This window comes from Capsicum annuum, chromosome 9 (assembly GCF_002878395.1).
Source record: "Capsicum annuum cultivar UCD-10X-F1 chromosome 9, UCD10Xv1.1, whole genome shotgun sequence".
Taxonomy (NCBI): domain Eukaryota; kingdom Viridiplantae; phylum Streptophyta; class Magnoliopsida; order Solanales; family Solanaceae; genus Capsicum; species Capsicum annuum.
The window spans coordinates 43,398,176-43,424,246 of record NC_061119.1 but is presented as its reverse complement, the minus strand read 5'-3'; positions in this window follow the sequence as shown (position 1 = coordinate 43,424,246).

The following is a 26,071-nucleotide window of genomic DNA, read 5'->3' as shown; positions in this document are numbered from 1 at the left end:
TCCAAAATCTCTTTGTTTTCATTGATTTTGAAGCAAACACAATAAGAAAACACTGAAATTTTGCCAAATTCCGACCAGTATTCATCGATATTGTCATCGTCTGAGCTCCCCAAAGCTACAACCACACGGGTGCTTCAGTTTTCTCATGATTTTTTTTATTTTCTCGGGTTGCTCATGGATTTCTTCTCGGGTTGTATTTTGGGAATATTCTGTGGTTGCAATTCATTTGAAAGTTGGTTTGTGGTATTCTTTGAGGTTCCGGGAAGCTTTATTCTATTCATAATTCATTCAAAAATACTCAAAAGGTTCAATTTTATCTTCTCTCTCTTTAATTTTATGTAATCATGAATGATTTACATGTTTGGTATGTGTGAATCTTTGTTGTGTATTATTTGATGTTGAAGTTGGATGTGACACTTGATTGGTGGACTGCGTATTGAAATTGATTAATTGATTGAAAAATGAAATTTGGGGTGGAATTGAGAAATTGATAAAAATTATGAATTTAGATTAATGTTGGTTTGTTGTTTTGTTTGATTTGGAATCAATATTAAGTTAGTGAATTTGAAGTATGATGATATGTCAAATTGGATAGGCAAAAATGTTTAGGTTTGGGTAGGCAAATTTTAGGAGTGATGTGTTATTTAATGCATTGAATGTTTAAATGTGTGTGTTGAATGTTTCCCAATTTATCGTATTTAATTTAAATATATTCATTTGGCCGGGGAATGCCCTGAGGTATCTATGTTTATGTGTCTAGGAATTCCCTAAGTATTTTGTACCCAGAGGACGTTCGTGACGAAGGCCCGAGGCATCGGGGTGGAGCTTAGTCTAGGACTAGTATAGAATAAGATTCATATTTTTTTGTATTTTTCTTTTTTGGACTATATAATTGGACTGGACATTATTATTTTGGTTTTATATTACTGTTTGATGTGTTTGTTTCTTGATTTATGTGTTTGATGTAGTTTATACATTCTTAATGTCAAAATTAGCCGATACGCTCCATCAAGCGACCGTGGTCGAATCACGGGATCGAGGGGTGCCTAATACCTTCCCCACGGTAAACAGAATTCCTTAGTCAGAATCTCTGTTCACAGATCAGTTGAAAGAGTCAAAAATAGTTTTGAAAGAGAATTTCCAAATGTGACTTGGCACACCCGATTATGCCAAGGGTGATGTGTCTTAAGGCTTTAAAGATGTCCTAACGATTGGGCAAATCAAAACATTCTTTACCAATTGAATTCTTGAGAAGGATTTTGGAATAGTCAACTTCAAATTAGTATATCTCCTGTTGTACTACTAATTATTGAGCTTATGACCTACCAAAATATAGATAATTGAATTATCTTTCCAACTATACCCATTTTGTCAAAATCTGATTTCGGAGCAAAGAGTTATGCTTATTTTACTCCAGCATGTCAGCCTGAAAAATCCGTGACGACCTTTTGTGACAACTTGTCACAAGCTTGATGGCCCGTGACAAAATGTCGTCACCTTAAGGCAGAAAATCACAAAATCCACCTTTTTTGTGACGACAATTTTTGATGGCCTATCACGGGCCTGACGGCTTGTCACGAATGTCGTCGGCTATTTTTTTTAGCAATTGATGGATGATTTTTGCAAGGGTATTTTGGTCATTTTCCATTTTTGGAGGCCTCTATATATATGAGAATCCTCATCTAAACCCTAATTCCATCATTTTTTCTTCCAATTCTCTTGAGATAATATATCTAGGGTTTTATCAAGAACATAAATCTTCCAAGAATCATCCATAAATCTTCAAAATTTCTTCAAGAACCAAGTTCCTCATAGTGTGGGCTTCAAGAATTATTTATTTCAAGTGTGGATAAAGTCTCAAGCACTAAAGTTTATCCAATTTCAAAGATTAAGGTATGTGGGGTTTTGAACAAGAACATTTCTTTCGTTCTTATGTCCAAAGATTTAATTTCTATTAAATTTCATGTTTTTTTTTTTGCAAAGTGGGTTTACACCCAAATTAATTTATCAAGGATTTATGAGATTTGAGCTATACAAGATTGACATATATGACTACTTAATTGTCTTATTTCTTAAATTAAGAATTTATGCCATGAGTTGTATATTGCTATCATGAAATGATGATTTCTAAGAGATTTATGATAAGTGTCATGATTTATGGTTTTCCATGAGAAGTTTGTCTATTGAATATATATTGATACTGATCTTGAGAGTCAAGAACGAGTTCTATGATATTTTCTTGAAGATTTTGATACTTGATATGATTTGATAAGCAAGTGTACTTGATGATGAGAAAGATTATTTTGAGATTGAGTCGAGTTAAGAATCGACAAGTTGATTATGATTTACAAATGAGATATATATTTACATTTTGGTCTTTATGATAGACCCTTGAGTTGATTAAGGTAGATTTCCTAACGCGTTCTGAGCTTAAGTCTGGGAGTAGTATTTAGCACTGAGCTGGAAGTGTGGGTTCAGCACATCCTACTTCCCCAAAACTAAGTGCCACCGTAGGATTAATATTAAGGGCTAAAGGCCAAGACAGTAATCGCTAAAGTTAAGGTTCTACTCTGATGGCAAGGATAGAACAGCTCTCCCCAATGTGGGTAAGACGTTGGACTCCATGTAAGCTCACATGGTTTATGTCGGTTTTAAGAAACTCCCAAGTCCATAATAGTCCAAGTTCCATGAGTTACTAAGTCACTCTAAGTCATGAGTCAAAGAGTTTAAGTTGATTCCAATGGTTTATGAGATTTATGAAGCATGTGTTATTATTGATGATTTATGGAAAATATGTTTTAGGTAACTCAAGCGATGAGAGTCATTATTATCAGCATGCATGATTTTCTTATACATTTATGATATTATTTAAATATTGCCTGTACCACCACATACTAAATACATTCCCAAGTACTGATTCTCATACTCTTTTGTGTTCTATATTTTCTCGTGATATAGGCTCAGGTGCTCAGTCTCAACAGCGACAGTGATCTTCGAGTACCTCCATCTACATTTGTATAGTTGGTGAGTCCTCATAGTTCGAGGACCTATGTTCCTGATTTTTTTCTTGATAGTAGATAGTGGTTTATTTCCAGTTCAGTACGAGTCAGTTGGGGATTTGTCCCAATGGCTCCTTAGTCTTATGTAGTAGAGGCTTTGTCAGACTAGAGTACCAGTATGTACAGAACTTCGGTATTTTAATTGTACAGGATAGTATTTCTTCGTATTCCAGTATGTTCATGACATGATTATTCTTTCTTATTATAGCTTGATTATTGTCATAGTGAGTTATAGAAGTGATGACAGGCTCAGAGGGTTAGCTTGAGGCCACGTGTGGCCTTAAGCACCGCGTGACATCTTGGGATGGGATCTTGAGGCATTACATAGTTAAATGTCATGGAGTTTCATTATCTATCATATAACATAGAGGTACTCAGTTTATCTCTCACTTTTAGAAGGTTTTTCAGAAGGGTCTTAGTACCCAAGTTCATCTCAGTACCACTTTTTAGTCTTAAACTGATGGTCAAGCAGAGAGGACCATTTAAACCTTAGAGGACATATTGAGAGCTGGTGTTATTAATTTTCAAGGTAGTTGGAATGACCACTTACCCTAGATTGAGTTTGCCTACAATAACAACTATCACTCCAGTATTCAAATGGCTCTGTTTGAGGCTCTCTATGAGAGTAAATATAGGTCTTATATTGGTTAGATTAAAGCAGGTAAAGTTACTTTGATTGGGCCAGATTCAGTGTTTGAGGGGATGGAGAAATTTCAGTTAATTTTGAAGAGGTTGAAGATAGCCTAAAGTCGCCAAAATTCTTATGCAGATGTAAGAAAGAGAGACTTTGAGTTTGACGTTGGTGACTTAGTATATTTAAAAATCTCACCCATGAAGGGAGTGAAGAGATTTGGCAAGAAGAGAAAGCTCAGTCCCCGCTATGTTGTCCCCTATAGAATCTTGAACCATTTTAGAAAGGTAGCTTATGAGCTTGAGTTGCCAGCAGATTTAGCATCAGTGCATCCAGTTTTTCATGTTTCTTTGCCAAAGAAATGTATTAGAGATTTAGCTGCTATTATTCCTTTAGTAAGTTCAGGTGTTCAGGATGACCTTTTTTTCGAAGAAGTTTGAGTTGAGGTACTAGATCATCAAAATCGTAGATTAAGGAACAAAGAAGTTCCCTTGGTTAAAGTTCTATGGAGGAATTAGTCTGTTAAGAGAGCTACTTGGGAAGCAAAAGCAGATATGCGTACCAAGTACCCGCATATTTTCTCCGCAAGCCCAGACTTAGCTTGAGAGAACAGTTCTCCTTAGATAGACTCTTTCCCATTCTCAATAACAGCTATATAATTATTCTCATATTATTACATACATTTACATGTTTTAGACTCGGTTATGTATTCATGTTACCAGTCATGCATATTCAGTAGGTGATCTTAGTAACCTTAGTTCAGTACTCTCAATCTAACCACTCTTATTTGAGGATTAATATTCCCAAGGGGGAGATATTGTAATGCCCCATATTATTCTTAGCTCAGTTCAGCTTTTAGATGCATGCATAATGGGCTTAAGGCCTAAAAATTTCACTTAAGTGTTGGGGACTTAGTCATTTTTAAGTCCTCTAAACTTTGAGGATTTTTAATTTGGCTGTCCCAACCTTGAGATGTTGTTTTTTGAGTTAATTCATGTTCAAGGGTGTAATGAGCATGTCTCATAGAAGTTTCAAATTTTTTAGGTGAGGTTTGGGTTATGTTTGGATCACAAATCCAGCAAGTCAATGCGATAGGCCTACGTCATGGTGATGTTCCTTTTTTTATGCATACCTTGTCGCGGTGAGTGAAATACACCATCACAATTAGGCCATGTCACAGTAAGCTCATCATGCGCAATTATGAATTTAATTGAGTAAGGGGCAATTGGGTCCTTTCCCCTCAACCCAAATCTTTCATAACACGTATTGGTACATCATTTAGGGTATTATTTGCTCTTCTTCTCCAAATCCCTCTTAAGAAAACCCTTCCCTTTTCTCTAAGATCACAAATTCAATTTTTTTCTTCCTAAAAAATAACGAATTCAAGTTCCCCAAGTTTAAGACCCTTCAAAAAAGCATCAAGATCGGTGTTTTCTTTTAAGTTAAAGGATTTATGGTATGTGGGATGTTTATTCATGGGTTTCTTTCACCCATGGATCCCAAAAACCCTCTTTTAAATTAAAGATGGAATTTTTCTAACATTATTGTAGTTTGTATGGCTTAATATGGGTTTAATTCATGTTTCCATGGTAATTGAAATGCAATTCAGTCCATATGTGATCCCATGCAAGATTTTGAAGTCCTTATGCTATGAATTTGAGTTTCCTATACTTTATTCAAGTGAATTTTATGATGAATCCTAACTTTATGATTCTTAGCAAGTATCCCCATGTTAAATACATGATCCCTACATGTTTGATGAAATGTCTATGCATATGGGTTTTGAACCATGATTCTTTACTACAGTTTAAGCTTGTTATTACATTCAATGATTTTTTAGTGCTGGTGAGTTATCAACACCCGATACCTAAGTGTTTTACATGATTTTAGATCTTTCAAGTAATGATTTCAGTTAAACCATGAATATTTACCATTTACTCAGTAGAGGATGTGACCTTTAGTAGCAGTCCCTAAGTTTCAGAACTACTTAGCCAGCGTAGGTTAGAGATGTCAATCTACCAGTTAAGAGTTGACAAGGTGTTTACTTACCAGTTAAGGGTAACACATATCTCATTATAGCACCTGCCAGTTGAGGGTGACTCATTAGTCCTTTGGGACATCAGTATGGTAGATCTACACAACCAGCGTTAGTACCCGTGGCATGGTACTAACACCATTGTAATTGGGGTTATAGGTTAGACCCCGATTAGATCAGATTGGGACATATTTACTACATGATACCTCCTAAAGTCTCAGTACAGTATGCTAGTGTATTCTCAATTCAGGTTTTCTTGACCGAGTGTACAGACTTTCAGTTATTTAGGTATACTGTTTACAGTCTTTCAGATTTCAGACTTAGTTTAGATTATTGATTTATACTTGGTCTTGCATTCTTAGATGTCACAGTTTTTATGTATTCATGTTCAGTTAGCTCATGCTATTCAGTTAGACCTTATTTTATATGCACAGTACCCCTTGTATATTAGCCTAACCTCATCTCACATACTAGTAAATTCAAAGTACTGAATGCTCACTCTTTTTTGTGCTATAATGTCTCATATCATAGGTTCGAACACACAATATCCTGACCACGATTAGACAGTTTAGGGTAGCCAGCAGCAGTAGTGGTGATTCCTCATCCATTGAGGATAGGATTGATTATTTCAGTTTTTGTAGTAGTTCCATATTTTCAGTCAGTCAGAGTTAGTCAGGGGCTTGTCCTATCAATTCCTCAGTCAGTTAGAAGCTTTTTAGATGTTCAAACAGTCAGTTAGACAGATAGATAATATTATCTTTTTTATTGGATGTTTCAGACTTATGAATTCATTCGTATTTTCAGTATTCAGATTTTGTGGCTATATTAGTTGTTTTTCTCACATATCCATTATTATTATTCTATTCATTGCTCTCAGCAAGTACCAGCACATGAGTTAGCTCGTGGTCGCCTGTAATCGTAAGTACCATTGTTGCAACTTGAGGGTAGCCTTGGGTCGTGACAGTCGATCTCCAGACTTGGGTAGTAGATGCCTTAAGTCGAAAGGCAGCGAGTATGGGTAGCTTGGCTTGTATTTCAGTTTCTTAGAGGTTGTTGGCATGGGATATTCAGTTCGTAGCCAACTTGATGATTCATCTTGATATTTCAGACCCTAAGAGGATTCTTGCTAGTGTTAAAGTGAGGTCTTTGCTTTTTGAGTAGATTTGGGATCATCAGTTTGAGGATAGTAAGCTTTACTTCCTTTGTGATCATGTGTTGAGCGGTAAGTCCAAGAGGATTACCATAAATTCATAGGGTGTTTTGAGATTAGATGGACGCATTTATGTTTCAAGGATTAATGACTTGATTCAGCTGATTTTGCGTGAGGCTCATAACCCTAGATATGATATTTATTCGAGCATAACTAAGATGTACAGAGATTTGAGATAGCACTATTGGTAGAGTGGCATGAAGAGAGATGTGGCACATTTTGTAGCTTATTGCCAATGTTGTCAACAGGTAAAGATCGAGCATCAATGACCTAGTGGATTGATTCAGAGATTGCCTATTCCCGAGTGGAAATGTTTGTGTATTACCATAGATTTTGTTAGTGGTTTGCCTTGTTCTTCTTATGGTTCTGATGGTACTTAGGTCATCATACATTGGTTGACCAAGTCAACATATTTCATTGCCATTCAGATGTCATTTAGTATTGAAAGGTTAGTCCGCATCTATGTTTGTGATATAGTTCGTTTGCATGGTGTGCCTATATCTATCATTTCAGACCAAAGCTCCATGTTCACTTTTAGCTTTTGGAGAGCTTTTTAGAAAGAGATGGGTACTCAGGTAGATCTGATTACAACTTTTCATCGTCACATAGATGGTCAATTCGAGCAAACTACTCAAGTGTTTGAGGATTTACTCCGAGCCTGTGTTATGGATTTGGGAGTTCATTGGGAAGATTACTTATCCTTGGCAGACTTCACTTATAACAATAGTTATTATTCGAGTATTAAGATGGTACCTTTTGAGGCTTTGTATGGTATGAGATATCGTTCTCGATTGGATAGTTTAAGACTTTTGAGGTTATACCCCATGGTACTGATTTGCTTTAGGAGTCATTGGATAGAGTCAGGGAGATTTAGGAAAGGTTAAGAATAACTCAGACTAGGCAGAAGGCCTATACAGATCATAGGCTCAGTGCTTTAAGATTTAGAGTTGGTGTATTTCTTCTTGTATCGCCCATGATGGGTGTGATGAGGTCCAGGAGGAAGGGTAAGCTCAGTCATAGATACAATGGAACTTTTGAGATTCTTCGCACAGTTGGTGAGGTAGCTTATGAGTTAGATTTACCTCTAAAATTTTTTGTTGATCGTTCAGTTTTCCATGTTTCCATGTTGTAGTGATACATTCTCGATCTATCTCAGGTGCTTAGATAGGACTCAGTCCAGATGGATGAGTGGTTAAAACCCGTGGATGAGCCCATGCTCATTTTGGATAGTGATGTTAGATGGTTGTGCACTCGGAAGATTCTTGTAGTTAAGGTTCAGTGGGAACACTGTCAAGTGGACGAGGCCACTTGGGAGATTAAGAGCGAGATATAGACACAGTATACTTACTTGTTTGAGACTTCAGTTAGATCACAATCCTTTAACTTTCGCGGATGAAAGTTCCTTTAGTAGTGAATATTGTAATGACTTTTCAGGTTATTGTTGCATCTCAAAAAAAAACATTTTTTAAAATCAAAGTTAATATTATAAAAAAAAACCATGACACTAAGGTTATGAAGAGTGGTGCATGTGAAATTATTTATCCTATTGTTGGATGCCAATATGGATAAAATAATTAAATGATATCTCCATATATATTTTCTATGGTTATTAGTAATAATAAAGGTAGGTGGGGACCATATTTTTTTCTTTTCTTTTTTAATTTTATTTTATAATAATTCCCTTAAGAAAGGGTTAAATTATAAAAAGGAAAAGGAGACAGTTCACTGAAGTAATTCCAAGAACAATTCGTCACTTTCTCCTTTGTTTTCCTTTCCATTCGTGGCATCAACAACAAAGGAAAAATTAGTGAAAGAAAGAAAATATATTAGAGAAGGGATGCCCGTGGACTTAAGGAGCATATAAGCGAAGGAATTTTGTGGCAACCTCAGGCGATTTCAAAAAAGTAGATTTGTAAAAGTTATAATTGGAATTGAATTGTAAGAGGTAAATTCTCTGCCCCTTCTCTCGAATTTAATATGAATAAGTATTTTACGGATGTTTAATTTGAATCTTCGCTCTAATCTTTGAAAGGGGTCATGAGAAATTTTGATAAAAGAGGAAATTTAGGGATTCCTATCTATTGGGTGGATTTAGTGTTGAATGGCATAAGTAGAAAAAGTTAGAATTTACTCTGGACTTTTGTTAATAAGTGCGATTAATTTTGGCCATAAGTGAGGAGTATTGAAATGAATTTTTAAATGTTCCTATGGGTTATTGATGGTCGTGCATGCTATATTTATAGCTAATTAATTGCCTATTTGGTAGAGAAAGTTGGTGGTTGGAAGGATAAAAGCTATACTCCCATCGGTTGAATTAATTGGGGCTCGAATTACTATCATAGTTACTAAAGCACTAAGGTATTTTAAGCTAAACCTTTCCTCACTGCTAAGGCACCACCCTACGTCATATAATCCTTCCCATTTGATGTCAATAAAATTCTCATGAAATATGAGAGTGGAATCTCTATATTACCATACATATCATTCGTTCGTTCTACTATCAAGTTTATAAGTATCTATCTTCCCTTTTTGTGTTAATTTTCCATGATACTTCCATATTATCAGAAGTTTCTATACTTGAAGCCCTTATGCGACAATATATATAGATATGTATATCATACGTTAGGAGTTAAAGTAAATAATAAAAGCATAGTTGTACTTGTACATGTGAAACACCTTGGGTTTTGGCCCTTAAAAATTTCCTGAGCTTTGAGCTCACTATTTTTGTAACGACCAACCATATGGGTCGTATTGTGTGGGTACGGGTCTAGGGACCCTAGTAGTATATTATTCAGTGAGATGTTGTCCAAGTACTATCCTTGGTATGAGAAGACTTTATATGAGTCGTATGTTCAAGTGATGAGAGGTAGGGTCAAAATTGTATGTTGTCTAGTGTTTAGCCTTTGATGTTTTGCCTAGGGTACGACTGGAATAGTACTAGTCGTATCATGATGATACAATTTAGGCGAGGGATTCGTATGTTGGACAAAATATGGTGTCCAACTTTCTGATCAGGTGACGATTTGAGGGTACCACTCATATGATGTGGTTACGAGTTGAGGGTTCCAATTGTACCCACCTGTGGGGGTTTTACCATTTAAGTTAGGGGTATTATGGATATTTACCCTTTTAACTTATTTTGACCTCACAACCTAAAACACCTTTGGAGGCTTCATTAACCTATGATGCTAAATCAAACACTCTCTAAACTCTCTCAAATCTCTCTCAAGATCTTTGTTCAATAAAAAGCTAGGGTTTCTTTAAGTCAATCAATTTTAGGCTTTCAAGAGGGATTCTCTCCATCTTCCTTGGTGTCTAAGGCATGTTACTCCTCCCTCATTGTTAGTTCAACTAAAATCATGTTTTAATGAATGTTTTTCATAGTACTATTGTGGGGTTTGTTTGGGGTTTTGAAATATATGTTGGGGGTTTTGGTTGTTCATGGTTGGATAATGTTTTCCCATGTTTTTCTTATGGTTTTTAATATTATAATTATGATTTAAAGATGTGGTTTCATGGGAATGTTCTATTGATACTTGTTTTGATTTTGGAAAGTATATGCCCTCAATATGTTTGCCATAATGCAAATGAGAATGATTTTGTCGCATAGTTTGACTTTTCTTGAAACCTTTGCATTTCATATTATGGTAATGGAAATTAAATTGGTTCGATTAGTTCTAAATGGTTTGGAAAGGTCTTAGTGTCCATTGCTTTGGATTGATTTGAAATCTTGTGGGGTACATGGGAATCCCCTCAGTGTTGGATAATGACATTGCTTGCAAGCTATAGTCGATACGATGATACCACTTCATAATGCTTTGATAATTGAGTCCTAGAATTGGTGGTTTAGTTATGTGCTAAATGTTTTAATTAGCCAATAATGGTAGATTGTGATATCTAACCGTGAAGGTATGAGTCCTATGGACGGACATTAGCAACTCATGTATGCCGACATAAGGGTTGGTCTTGGTAACCATATGATTGTGGGCTATATGGGAATCCCCCTAGTTTATACTTATACATATGCATCATAGAGGACGAAGGGTACACGGGAATCCCCGGCCCCTATGATATCTTCGATACATGTAGCTACATGCATTGGGGACCATCCAGGGGTAACACTGGACCCATATAGCCCGTGGCTGGATGTAACACCCCATATTTTTGAGCTAGATATTGAACCATTGTTCCTATGTTCGTAAACTCTAATCCCATGATTTATTTTGAATACATGTGTCATGATAATTATCCTAGGCTGTGAAATGCTCATGAAGATAAAAATGTTTATAGAAATCATTTAGAGCTAAGTTGAGCTAAGATCCTTTGATTCGCCCAAAGTTTGGAATTTGATTCTACAAATGTCATCTTTGAACAAGTATAACTTTTTGTATATACAGAATTTGGCAGATTAAGACCCACAAAATTATATATATTTGAGTTAGCTTTCTAACGATACTAATTTTGAGAAAATTTGTTAATCGAGTGAAAAGTTATACCATTTTCTGTGTGAGGCAGTAAGGGGTCGCATAGCCCCACGTTGCAAGGGTTGCTTGACCCAAATAGAGGTCGCACCGTGAGGGCTACTTGACCCAACTAGGGGTCACGATGCGGGGGCTATTCCCCTATATTTTTAGCTTCATAAGGTTCAAGGGTCACTTTGTCCCTTTCCCCTCGAACCCAAACGTCCAAAACACCAAATTTCACCCCCAAAACAGCACTTTAGCCCTAAATTGTAATCGTCCTTCCTTTCATAACTCCTAAGCGAAGATCTTAAGAAAATAGATCAACATTCGGGTTTCATCCTTCAAGATAAGAAACTTAAGGTATATGGGACTATTATAAAAACCTTGGGCATAAGTTTAAATGTTTTATCAAGATTAAAAATCCCCAATTATGATTTATAATGAAGTATACGATATGATTTTTGAAGATTATGCATCATGGGACTGTTTTAATGGAAATATATGTTGTCTTGAATTACTTTTCATAAAAATGAAATTATAACTATATACATATATATATATATGAATTTCATGTATTTTGTAATACTGATTGAGAGCGTGAGTATGAATTCCCTCTCCTATTGCGAACTAAAGTTTATATTTTCATGGTGAATGATTTGAAAAGCATGCCTTAAGATTTGAAAGTGATCTTCTCAATTTCATGGTGTTTCTCATGGTTTATATATGATGAGAGGAAGTTTCTTGCTATAACTATATTCTTGCTTTAAAAGAAAAAGAATTGCATGTGATTGATTAAATTAACATGACCACCACATGTTTTGAATCTTGCAAAGAGATGATAAATGCGTAAGTTTTCTTGAGATTTCATTGTGATAAATCTATTGTGACGTTATGAAATTTTGGGTGGTATTGTGCATGTTTTGAATATGATGGGCTGTGAATTATATATGAAATTGACTTGCAAGTCAGGGTTTGACGATTCCTAATGATGACATCCCCCTCATAGAAAAAGTAAGGATTGTTTTGACAGTATGAAGCATGATTTTTAATAATTAAAATTTAGGCTTAAGAGAGCTAATTGGTTACCCAAAGAAGGATTTTGAGTGTAAGGGCTCATCGTTGGAAATCGTAGTTTCTGGTACGGGTATTATCCCGAAAGGAGGAGAATGTGGGACGTCATGTAAGGGTGATACCATGGTATACTTGTAAGGGGGCATTCCATCTTATTAAAACTTCACTTTTTGTGGCACACTTGGTTTGAAGGCTTGGCCGCCGAGTCAATGGCAGATTTCATATAGCCCACAAAATTATAGATTGTAGAGTGTACTAATTAGCTCAGAAGAATAACAAAGACTGAGTCAAGGCTTTCAAGAACTGCTTTGAAATTATTAAATATGCCCATGTATTTTTATTTACATAATGTTCACTGTTATTATGCTATGCTCTCATCTATTTTGTATAAAAACATGTTATTTTAAGTTGTTTCACATACCAGTACAATTGTATTGACCCCCTTTTAGGGTCTAAGGCTCAATCTAGAGGTCCTGCTAAGCCATAGAATTATTTTGGACTGAAGTAAAGTATGCAGTTTAGTGAGCCTTCTCTATTCTGGAAGGCCTATTTCTTTCTGATACTTGTTATTTATATTGGTTTAGGTCCACTCGGGGTCTTGTCCCAATTTCAAACAGTTGTTAATTTCGTATGTAGTAGAGATTTTGCAGACAAAAATAGATATTGTTTAGATGTCGATGGATTTTCTTTCATATTGATATACTTAACTCAGGACATGACCATGATTCTGTAATGATTTATTTTCTGCATCTTTTCCTTATTATATGATTATTATGCATGATTACCAAAAATAGAATGGCACCCAGGCCGCCACGGTTCGGGATGCTTATTATGATTAGGGCCCCATTTTGGGTTGTGACAAACTTCGTATCAGAGCATGGTTCATGGTCCTAGGGCATCTACGAAATTGCATTGGGTAGAGTCTTATTTATGGGTGTGTAGCGCGCCATACTTATAAGTAGGAGGCTACTAGATGCTTAGGAATGTCTCCCTTTATTGTGATTTAGTTCATGTTGTAGAGTCTGAATGTCCTCTAATCAATAGTCTCTTGTATTTCAGAAATGCTATCCTGCCTCCACGTCACTCCAACGAACAAAACACCCAAATTGAAGATGTTCGTCCAATCCATGGGATGAGGATATATATAGGGCTCACACTCCTGAAATTGTTACTGCTCCGGGAGTCCCTCCTATTCATATCAGTCCATCAAGGGCACCTAGGGCTCCCCGGTCTGGGACTAACCATACCCAACCTCTCCATAGAAAAATATCAAATGTTAAGTTCAGACAATTGATGCATATGATCACACAGTTGATGGATTCACAGACTCGAAAGTCAAAGGTTATTGGGTCTGCGTCTGGTGCATTCGAGACTACATGGGTGGGTCAGTTTATGAGGTTGACCCCGCCTAAGTTATGGATTTAAATATGGAATAGGATCCACAAGAGTTTGTGGAAAGAGATGGAGAAAATTTTTCTAGTGATACATGTGGATGATGTGAAAGGGGTTGAACTATTGACTTATCAACTTAAGAAGGTAGCAAATCAGTGGTACAATGAGTGGGAAGATTCGAGGGGTGAAAAGTTGAGCTTTCCATATGGGGCAAATTTATGGAAGCTTTCCTGAACCAATTCTTTCCCCAGGAGTTGAGGGAGTCCAAGGCTGAAGAGTTTATGAATTTGAAACAAGGGAAGATGAGCGTCAAGGAGTACACCCTAAAATTAAATCAACTATCCTGTTATACTCCGAAATTGGTAGGAAACATGAGGGCCCATATGAGGAAGTTTGCATTCGGTCTTTCGAATGACTTGTTGTTTGAGTGCAAAAGGGCAATGTTAAACAGAGATATGGACTTATCTATGTTGTCCGTTCATATGCAGTAGGTTGAGGATCAGAAAAAGTGAGTAGCTGAAGCAAAGGAGAAAAATAGACAGGCCAAGAAGGCCAGACCAGAACGTCAGCATCAAAATGGTAATCGGGGTAATAGGTGGCCGAAGAAAAAGTTTTGGAGCAATGCTTAGCCTATAGCCAGCACCCAAACCTCCAGCGGTCTTAGAATTTCAAGGTTTTCCATGGGCCGAGAGTGCAGGGCACTCAGTCACAAAAGAGTGTGACTCAGTCATATAGGTAATATTCTCGTTGTAGTATCTGTGGGAAGAACCATCTAGGAAGGAGTATCTATGATGAGCATGTATGTTATACTTGTGGTCAGATGGGTTACTTTAAAAGGGATTACCCGATAATGGGAGGTAACATAGGTGGTACTAAGTCCTAAGCTAATTCTTCAGTGCCACCACCACCTCCCAAGGGTACTACTACCGCTACTGGGGGCAGTCGCAACAGATTGTATGCCTTGTCTAACCGCCAGGAGGCAAAGGCTTCACCAGATGTAGTCATGGGTACATTATAAATTTTCTCCCGTGATGTTTATGTGTTACTTGATCCTGAGTCTACCTTGTCTTATATGACCCCATTTGTGGCAGTTAGTTTTGGATTTAAACCTGAAAATATTGCGGAACCTTTCTCTGTTTCTACCCCTATTGGTGACTCCATTATAGCTTGAAGGGTGTATAAAAATTATATGGTTTCTTTCTGTGATCGTGAAACTGTAACAGACCTTGAAGAGCTTGATATAGTTGATTTTGATGCTATCCTAGGGATGGATTGGCTTTATTCATGCTATGCCACATTAGACTGTAAAACCAGGAAGGTCACTTTCTATTTTTTAAATGAACCAGTTGTGGAGTGGGAGGGGTATTCTTTAGCACCTAAAGGGAAATTCATCTCCTATCTCAGAGCCCGCAAACTTATATCTACGGGTTATTGTATCATCTGATTCGGGTAAGAGATTCTAATATTCAAAGTCCTTCCCTCCAGTTTGTACCTATTGTTAATGAATTTCTAGAAGTTTTTCCCAATGATCTCCCAGGAATACCACCGGATAGGGAGATAGATTTTTGTATTGATTTATTGCCTGATACCTGTCCTATCTCTATTCTGCCATACAAAATGGCTCTTGCAGAATTGAAAGAGTTGAAAGAGTAGTTAAAAGATCTTCTTGACAAGGTCTTTATCCATCCTAGTATTTCTCACTGGGGTGCACCTGTACTCTTCGTGATAAGAAAGAAGGTTCCTCCATATGCGTATAGACTATCATCAGTTAAATAAGGTCACTGTCAAAAGCAAATATCCCCTTCCTAGAATTGATGATCTCTTTAACCAACTTCAGGGTGCTAAGTGTTTTTCAAAGATAGACATTCGTTTGGGGTATCATCAATTGAAGGTTAGAGAGGTTAATATTCCCAAAATAGCTTTCCGAACCCGATATGGCCATTATGAATTCTTAGTGATATCCTTTGGATTGACTAACGCCCCTGCAGCCTTTATGGACCTAATGAATAGGGTGTTCCGCCTGTTTCTAAATATGTTTCTCATAGTTTACATTGATGAAATTTTGTTTTATTCTAACATTGAGGAGGAGCACGTCAGTCACCTCCAAATCATCCTTCAGACCCTCAAGGATCATAGTCTATGTGCAAAATTTTCCAAGTGTGAATTCTGGCTTAATGTTATCGCTTTCTTGGGGCATATTGTGTCTAGTGAGGGAATTAAAGTTGATCCCCAAAAGATTGAGGCAGTGAGAAAATGGCCCAGACCTATGACTCCAATCGATATTCAGAGTTTCTTGGGTTTGGCGGGGTATTACAGAAGGTTCGTAGAGATTTTTTCTTCCATAGCTGCTCCACTTACCATGTTGACATAGAAAAGGTTAAATTTGTGTGGTCTGACTCCCGTGAGAATATCTTCGACAAATTGAAAGATAAGTTGACTATTGCACTTATTTTGACCCTACCTGAGGGTGCAGAGGGTTTTGTTGTATACTATGATACATCCCAGGTGGGACTTGGGTGTGTACTTATGCAGCATGGCAAAGTGGTAGCTTATACATCCAGACAGTTGAAGGTGCATGAGCGAAATTACCCCACCCATGAGTTAGAGTTAGAGGTTGTGGTATTTTCACTAAAAATTTGGTAACACTATCTTTATGGGGTACATGTTGATATATTAACTGACCACAAAAGTTTACAGTATGTTTTCTCATAGAAAGAATTAAATTTCAGGCAGAGGCATTAGTTGGAACTGTTGAAGGATTAGGACATAAGCCTGCACTATTATTCGGGCAAGGCAAATAGGGTGGCCGACCCCCTCAGCAGATTATCTATGGGCAGTCTTTCTTATATTGAGGAAAGATAGAGAGAGATGGTGAAAGACATTCACAGGCTTGAAAATCTAGGGATGCGACTTCTGGATTCCGAAGATGGAGGAGTAGTTATGCATGAAATAGCTAATTTTTCCCTATGTCTTGAAGTGAAGAAAAAACAGGACATAGACCTCATTTTAATGTAAATTAAGAAAGATGTGGGTTAACAGAAGGTGATATCTTTTAAAATTGGCGGTGATGGTGTATTAAGATATCAAGGTATATCATGTGTACCAGATATGGATGGGTTATTGGAAAAGATCCTCGATGAAGCTCACATTTAGAGGTATATTGTTCACCTAGGCTCTACTAAAATGTATCATGACCTTAAAGTAATATATTGGTGGAACAATTTGAAATGTGATGTTGCTAATTTTATTTCTAAGTATTTAAATTGTCAACAAGTCAAAGTGGAACACTTGAGGCCAAGTGGTACTTCTCAAGAGACAACCTTGCCTATGTGGAAGTAGGAGATGATCAATATGAATTTCATCACAGGGCTTCCAAGGTCCTAGAACTAATATGACTCTATTTGGGTAATTGTAGATCGGATGACCAAGTCAGCTTACTTTCTACTTGTGAGGACTAACTATTCTGGAGATAATTATGCCAAGCTATACATTGAGGAAATAGTTTGGTTGCATGGGGCACCGGTATGCATTATATCCGATCGAGGTATGCAATTCTCTTTGTAGTTTTGGCGGTCATTCCAGAGGGGTTTTGGTACCCAAGTGAACCTTAATACTGCATTCCACCCCAGACGGATGGGCAAGCTGAACGCACTATCCAGATCCTAGAGGATATGTTGAGGTCCTGTGTAATTAACTTCAAGGGTAGTTTGGTAAATTATTTACTATTGATAGAGTTCACCTACAATAATAGCTACCATGACAGCATTAAGATAGCTCTTTTTAAAGCACTTTATGAGAGAAGATGTAGACCATTTGGGTGGTATGAAGGGGGTAAAAAGCAGTTATTTGGGCCTAATCTTGTTCATCAGGCAATGGAGAATGTGTAGATCATTAGAGAACGACTCAAGACAGCTCAGATCGCCAGAAATCCTATGCCGATGTTCAGAGAAGAGATTTATAGTTTGAGGTAGATGATTTGGTGTTCCTAAAGGTCTCTACTATGAAGGAGGTCATGCGATTTGGGAAGAAAAGGAAGCTTAGTCTTTATTATATAGTACCATACCATATTATGAGGAGAATAGGTATGGTGGCCTATGAATTACATTTGCCTGCGAGTTTGGCTTCCATTCATCTCGTTTTTCATGTCTCCATGTTGAAGAAGTGCATTGGAGATATTCCTTAGTGTTGCCTGTAGAGGATATCAATGTGAAAGACTCCTTGTCATAGGAAAAAGAACTCATTGGCATTTTGGATTGCCAAGTTTGGAAGCTGAGAATTAAGGCGATAGCTTTAATTCAGGTGTTGTGGAAGAATCAAAAAGTTGAGGAAGCTACTTAGGAGTCAGAAAATAACATGCGAACTAGATACCCAAACCTCTTTGAAACTGTGGATGATGATATGGAAGGTACGAATTATATACTACTCCTTTCTTTTCATGTAGTTCTTGAAATCGTGACTTTTTGCGTCCTGAATCATCATTCGAGGATGAATGATCCCAAGGGGGAGATAATGTAACACTTGTATTTTTTAGCAAGAAATCAAACCATCATTCCTACATTCGTAAACTCTAATCCCATGCTTTTTGTGAATACTTGTGTCATGATAATTATCCTAGGGTATGAAGTGCTCATGAGGTTAAAAATGTTCATAGAAATCATTTAGATCTAAGTTGAGCTAAGATCCTTTGCTTCGCCTAAAGTTTGGAATTTGATTCTACAAGGATCATCTTTGAACGAGTATAACTTTTTGTATATATTGAATTTTGCAGATTATGACCCACCAAATTGTAGATAATTGAGTTAGCTTTCCAACGAGACTAATTTCGTCAAAATCCGTTAACCGAGTAAAAAGTTATGCCATTTTTCATGTGAGGCAGTACGGGGTCATGATAGCCTCGTGACGCGAGGACTGCTTGACCCAAATAGGGTTCGCATCGCGAAAGTTGCTTGACCCAACTAGGGTTCACGACGCGAGGGCTATTCCCCTACATTTTTAGCTTATTAAGGGTCAAGGGTCGCTTTGGTCCTTTCTCCTCGACCCCAAACGTCCAAAACTCCAAATTTCAGCCCCAAAACAGCACTTTATCCCTATATTCATATTCTCCATAAATGAAATCATCCTTCCTTTCCCAAGACACAAAAACCCTAACTCCTAAGCCAAGATCTTAAGAAAACATATCAACATTCAGGTTTCATCCTTCAAGATAAGAAACATAAGGTATGTAGGACTATTCTAAAAACCTTAGGCATAAGTTTAAATATTTTATCAAGATTAAAAATCCCCAATTATGATTTATAATGAAATATACAATATGGTTTGCGAAGATTATGCATCATGGGACTGTTTTAATGGAAATATATGTTGTCTTGAATTACTTTTCATAAAAATTAAATTATAACTATATATATATATATATATGAATTTCATGTATTTTGTAATACTGATTGAGAACGTGAGTATGAATTCCCTCTCCTGTTGCGAACTAAAGTTTATATATTCATGGTGAATGATTTGAAAAGCATGCCTTAAGATTTGAAAGTGATCTTCTCAATTTCATGGTGTTTCTCATGGTATATATATGATGAGAGGAAGTTTCTTGCTATAACTACATTCTTGCTTTAAGAGAAAAAGAATTGCATGTGATTGATTAAATTAACATGACCACCACATGTTTTGAATCTTTCAAAGAGATGATAAATGCGTAAGTTTTCTTGAGATTTCAATGTGATGACTCTATTGTGACATTATGAAATTTTGGGTGGTCTTGGGCATGTTTTGAATATGATGGGTTGTTAATTTGATATGATATTGACTTGCAAGTCAGGGTCTGGAAAAATCCGGTGATGACATGCCCCCTCATAGAAAAAGTAAGGATTGTTTTGAAATCATGAAGCATGATTTTGAATAATTAAAATTTAGGCTTAAGAGAGCTAATTGGTTACCCAAAGAAGGCGTTTGTGTGTATGGGCTCATCGTTAGAAACTGTAGTTGCCGATACGGGTATTATCTCAAAAGGGGGATAATGTGGACGTTATGTAAGGATGATGCCATGGTCTACTTCTAGGGGGTATACCATCTTATTAAAACTTCAATTCTTCCGGCACACTTGGATTGGAGGCTTGGCCACTGAGTTAATGGCAGATTCCATATAACCCATGGAATTACAGATTGTAGGGTATACTAATTAGCTCAGAAGAATAACAAAGAGTGAGTTAAGGCTTTCAAGAACTGCTTTGAAATTATTAAATATGCCCATGTATTTTTATTTATATAATGTTCACTGTTATTACGCTATGCTCTCATCTATTTTGCCTAAAAACATGCTATTTTGAGTTGTTTCGCATATCAGTACAATTGTATTGACCCCCTATATTTTAGGGTTTGAGGCTAAGTCTAGAGTTTCTGCTAAACCATAGAATTTTTCAAACAGAAGTGAAGTGTGCAGTTTGTGAGCTTTCTCTATTCCAGAAGACCTATTTCTTTCAGATACTTGTTATTTATCTTGGTTTAGGTCAACTGGGGGTCTTGTCCCAATTTTAGACAGTTGTTAATTTCGTATGTAGTAGAGATTTCGTAGACAAAAACATATGTTGTTTAGATGTCAATGGATTTTCTTTCATATTGATATACTTAACTCTAGACATGACCATGATTCCGTAATGATTTATTTTCCACATCTTTTCTATATTATATGAGTATTGTGCATGATTAACAAAAATAGAAGGGTGCCCGGACCTCCACGGTTTGAGATGCTCGTTAGGATCAGGGGCCCAACTTGAATCGTGACAGTGGATTATGACGGTAAGTCTACATAACCCAGGTTAAAGTTTTTAACGCATTCTAAATCAAGCTCCCTTTCCCGGTATGTAATATATTTATATACGTATGTTATTACATATGGGTATTTACTTTGGTTTTAAATAGTGGCATTATTTTATCCTTATTCCTAAGTATATGCTAACGTTCGCTCTGCTATCCATCTTCAAGCGGTGTATCCCCACGTGATGCAGAAACCGACCATACTGCTCCTCCTGCTTATTGACTTGCATTCGGGGATAGCTTTATGTAGACTGAAGTGGTGAGCTTTCATACTCTGAAAAACTCCATTTCATGATATGGACTTCTTTCATTTATCTTTGTTTCTTAGATTTTGGTTTTGGCTATGGTTGGGGCATGTCCTAATTGGATGTTCTTTGATTTTGAATAGAGGCTTTATGGGACTGTTATGGGCATAGGTGGTGTCGGTATTGGGTTCAGCCTTGGTATTGTATTGGCATTAGGGTTGACAATGGTTGGACATTTGATTAAGGTTGTTGGATTATGATTATAGACTTTGATTAATGTCTTTGATTTATTATTGTTCTATCTTGTTATATGTTCATAATTCATCCGACATAGGGTGCAGGGTTGTTGTGATTAGGTATTGGGGTTGGTCTTCAGTCTTAGTTGGACTTAAGGCACCTAATAAAACTATGCCCTTGTTTGGGTTGCATTAATATGTTAGCTAAATGATCATTATCGTAACTCATGTGTTATAGGCCTTCAAGGCATTATTTGATAAATATTAATGATGGGAGGGTAGATAGGATTGGCTTGGCATATCACTTAACGTAATTCTGTGCATAGGGTCGAGACCAGACCATTATAGCGAGCCCAACCATTGGATGTACCCCCATTTATGGCATCATTTGTATTTGGAGTCAGTTGGAATGTCATACATTGGATTTCCTGATTCGAGCCAGCATATGGCATATATGGCTTGCAAACAAACCCTCATAGTGAGCCCCTGGGCGGGGCGTACCTGGTTACAGAGTGTTATTACAGTTATACATATGGGATCATAGCTATGAGTATATGAGCAACATATGTTTTATACTTGCCTCAGATTGCCATTGGTAGGCTACCTTGTGATCATTTATAATACTGATATGATAAATACACCACCTAGAAAAATTATAGGCCCTATATCATAAATAACACCCTTCTAAATATTATATAAGATGTTAATAAGATCATTACATAGGGTACCAATTCATTTTGTATATGTGTTACTTGTTGGCTCATAAGTTTTTCAATTTCATATTTGACTCATATGAGCTTCTGTACTTCTCCAGCTGTTATTTTGTCTACTTTCATACCATTACATATTGTTTATGTACTGGCTTCTTGGGGGAACCACATTTTATTAATGCAGGCTTAGATCCTTAGGATAGCAGACGTCCACGGTAGGCCCTATTGCCATTTTCAGTTGATATTTTGGTGAGCTCCTATATGTTTCTGCAGCCAATCGATGTCTAGTATTTTGATTATATGTACAGGTCTCTAGTTGGGCATGAAGGACCCTATGCCAACTAATCACTTCTATTATAGTGTGTTAAATTGAATAGAGGCTTCATGGACATCATGTAGTATTGTATTGTACAGTTTTTTTAATACAACCCCTCCCCCTATATGTATATAGCTTATATTGGGTATCTTGCTTATTAATGTCCCATAATCTTCTATATGTCACCTAGTGCTGGTAAAGTAAGTGTATACAGATCTTTTTCGTCATCAATATTTTGGGGCATGACAAACTTAGTATCAGAGTCTTGGTTCACTTGTCCGAGGGAGTCTATGAAGCCATGTTTGGTAGGACCTTACTTATCGATGTGTTGCGTGCCACATCTATTATTAAGGAATTACAAACATTTATGAATTTGACCTTTATTTATAATTTTGATCGTGCAATAGAGTTAAGTCATAGGCAGTTACTTTTGACTCATATTCTACTTATTTGTGATATAGACCATGTCTGCTACAGAGAAGGATAAAGCAGCCCAGCAGGCCACTACTAGCACTTCTCGGGAGGCAACCACTACCGAGTAATCTCTCGTATTGGTGGATTTGAATAGGACTCAAGAAAATTTATTGGGTTCTATACTTTTAGGTTCTCAAATACCCAAAATTGAAGGACCCATAGGGGATTATGCACCTCCAATCATACCAACAGTAGTTCCTATCCCACCATTAAGTGCCTCAGACCTAGATCTCAGAGGAGCAATACAGTTGCTCACATAATTGGTAGCACTCGAGCTCAGAGATAGAATATGGATGTACCTATTACTATTAATGGAGGGGTGGCAAAACCTAGGATCAAAGATTTACACCATATGAATCCACCAAAAATCATAGGTTCTAAGCTTACAGAGGACCCTTAACAGTTCATTGATGAGACTTCTAGAATTTGCAGGGTAATGTGGGTATCATACATAGATGTAGTTGAATTTGTTACCTATCGACTGAAAGATGTTGTTATTGATTGGTATGATAGTGGGTCGCCTCGAGAGGTCTGATTGACACCAGTTAAGAATTCTTGAAGTAGATATTCCCAAGACATCCTTTTGGACAAGCTATAATCACTTTGAGTTTCTTATCATGTCATTTAGACTAACAAATGCTCCAGCAGCCTTCATGGACATAATGAATAGGATTTTTAAACCTTTTCTTGATATATACATGATTGTATTTATAGATGATATTTTGATATACTCACGTAATGAAGTTGAGCATGCAAATCATTTAAGGTCAGTATTACAGAGACTCAGAGAGCACCAGTTGTATGCTAAGTTCTCCAAGTGTGAGTTTTGTTTGACCTTGGTAGCTTTTCTTAGTCAAGTGATATCTGGAGAATGTATCAGAGTAGATTTTTAAAAGATAGAAGCTATGAAAAACTAGCCTCGACCAATCATTCCTACAAAAGCACATATTTTCTTGGGGCTAGCCGATTACTACAGAAGATTTGTGGAGATATTTGCCTATATTTAGGCCCCGTTGACTAGGCTGACGTAGAAAGCAGTTAAGTATCAGTGGTCAGATGCTTGTGAAAGAAGTTTTCAAGAACTAAAACATAGATTGACTACGGCCCCGGTATTAGCCTTACTAGATGACATAGAAGGATATGTAGTGTACTGTGATGCTTTCGGTGTTGGTTTGGGTTACATCCAAATATAGCATGGAAAATTTATAGAGTATGCTTCTCGATAATTTAAGAAGCATAAATAGAACCATCCCACACATGACTTAGATCTTATAGTTGTGGTATTCACACTTAAAATATGGCGCTATTATTTATATGGAATGAATGTTGATATTTTTATAGATCATAAAAGCCTTCAATATCTATTCAAGCCGAAAGAGCTAAACCTAAGGCAGAGGCGCTGGCTAGAGTTGCTGAAAGACTATGATGTCAATATTCTCTATCAACCAGGCAAATATAACATTGTAGCTAATGATCTTAGCCGACTATCCATGGGTAGTCTAGTACATCTATCACTTGTTAAGTGAGAGTAGAAAGATATGTTCACAAATTAGCGATCTTAGCATTCACCTTATGGATTCTAAAGATGGTGGCATTGTGGTACTTAATATAGCCGAGTCATCACCCGTGGCATTAGTTAAACAGAGGCAGTATAATGACCCCTTATTGCTCCAATACAAAAAGGGAATTCAACAGCATTAAGTTTCAGCATTTGAACTAGCGGGCGATGGTACTTTGAGGTATCGAGGTAAACTATGTGTACCAATTGTAGATGGGTTGAGACAATAGCTTATAGCTGAGGCACATTGTTCCCGTTATTCAATCCATCCTATTTTTACCTAAATGTATTATGATCTTAAAGATATTTATTGGTGGAATGACATAAAGAAAGATATAGCACAATATGTGGCATTGTGCTCCAACTATCAGCAAGTGAAAACGGAACATCAGAGACCCGATAGACTATCTCAAACCTTTAGTATTTTAGTATGGAAGTGGGATGCTATTAATATGGATTTTGTTGTACGCCTACCTTCTTCTTATCGGAAACATGACTCTATTTGGGTAATAGTTGATTGGATGACGAAGTCATGCCATTTTCTTCCGGTTAAGTCTACCAGCACGGCTAAAGATTATGCCATGTTATATGTAAAAGAGACTATTCACCTACATGGGACCTCGATGTCTATTATTTTAGATAGAGGCTCTTCTTTTAAAGCTCAGTTTTCTAAATCATTCCCTAGTATTTTGGGTATACCTATGAACCTTAACACCGCATTTCATCCACAGACAGACGGCCAAGATGAGCACACCATTCAGATGCTCGAAGACATATTGAGAGAATGCATGCTGAATTTTAAAGGTAATTGAGATGATCATTTTACTTTAATAGAATTTGCTTATAATAACATTTATCACTCCACCATTGGCATGGCTCCATTTGAAGCCCTACTTTCTACTATATTTTATTCTGTTAACATTCAAATCTTACTTGATATGTTTAGGTGCATAATTTGTGCCTATGAGTCTTAAGATTTATATGGAAAAAGCTTGTGAATGCAGAGTATAAGGCATGTTACGTGGTTGGTTATGACTTTTAATTGTGTTTAATGATAAGAGGATACTCAGGTATTATTTCTTGAGTTTAAGTCCAAGAGGAGCGTCGTGTATTACTTGTTGAGCATTTTATGTGTTGTAACGCTCTATGAATAGTATTTGGATGTATTTTGTCTAGGTGACAGGTACTCTATAGTCCTATTTATAAAGGAAACTTAGTTAAAATTTTTAGAAATTTGGAGAGTTTGTCAAATTTTAAGGCCTTATGATGGGATAAAGTGAGACCGGCGTTGGTTAAATGATATAGTAGATGTCTTAGATCGTGGTGGGATGGAGAGTAAGATTCAACTATCATTCAAGAGAGAATGACTCTAAGTGGGGGAGATTGTTGCATTTCGGAAAAAAAATCTTTTTTTGAATCTAAGTTAATATTATAGAAAAGTAAATAATAAAAGCATAGTTGCACTTATATATTTTAGCTAAACAATCATTATCATAACTCACATGTTATAGGCCTTCAAGGCATTATTTGATAAACATTAATGATGGGAGGGTACATAGATTTGGCTTGGAATATCACTCGACGCGATTCTTTGTACAAGGTCAAGACCAGACCATTATAGTGAGCCCAACCATTGGGCGTACCCGCCTTGGTGGCATCATTTGTATTTGGAGTCAACTAGAACGTTATGAACTAGTTTCCCCTAACTCGAGCCAATATATGCGGACAGAACCTCATAGTGAGCCCCTGGGTGGGACATACCTTGTTATAGACATCGATTACAGTTATATATATGCGATCATAGCTATGAGTATGTGAGCAATATATGTTTTATAGTTACCTTAAATTAACT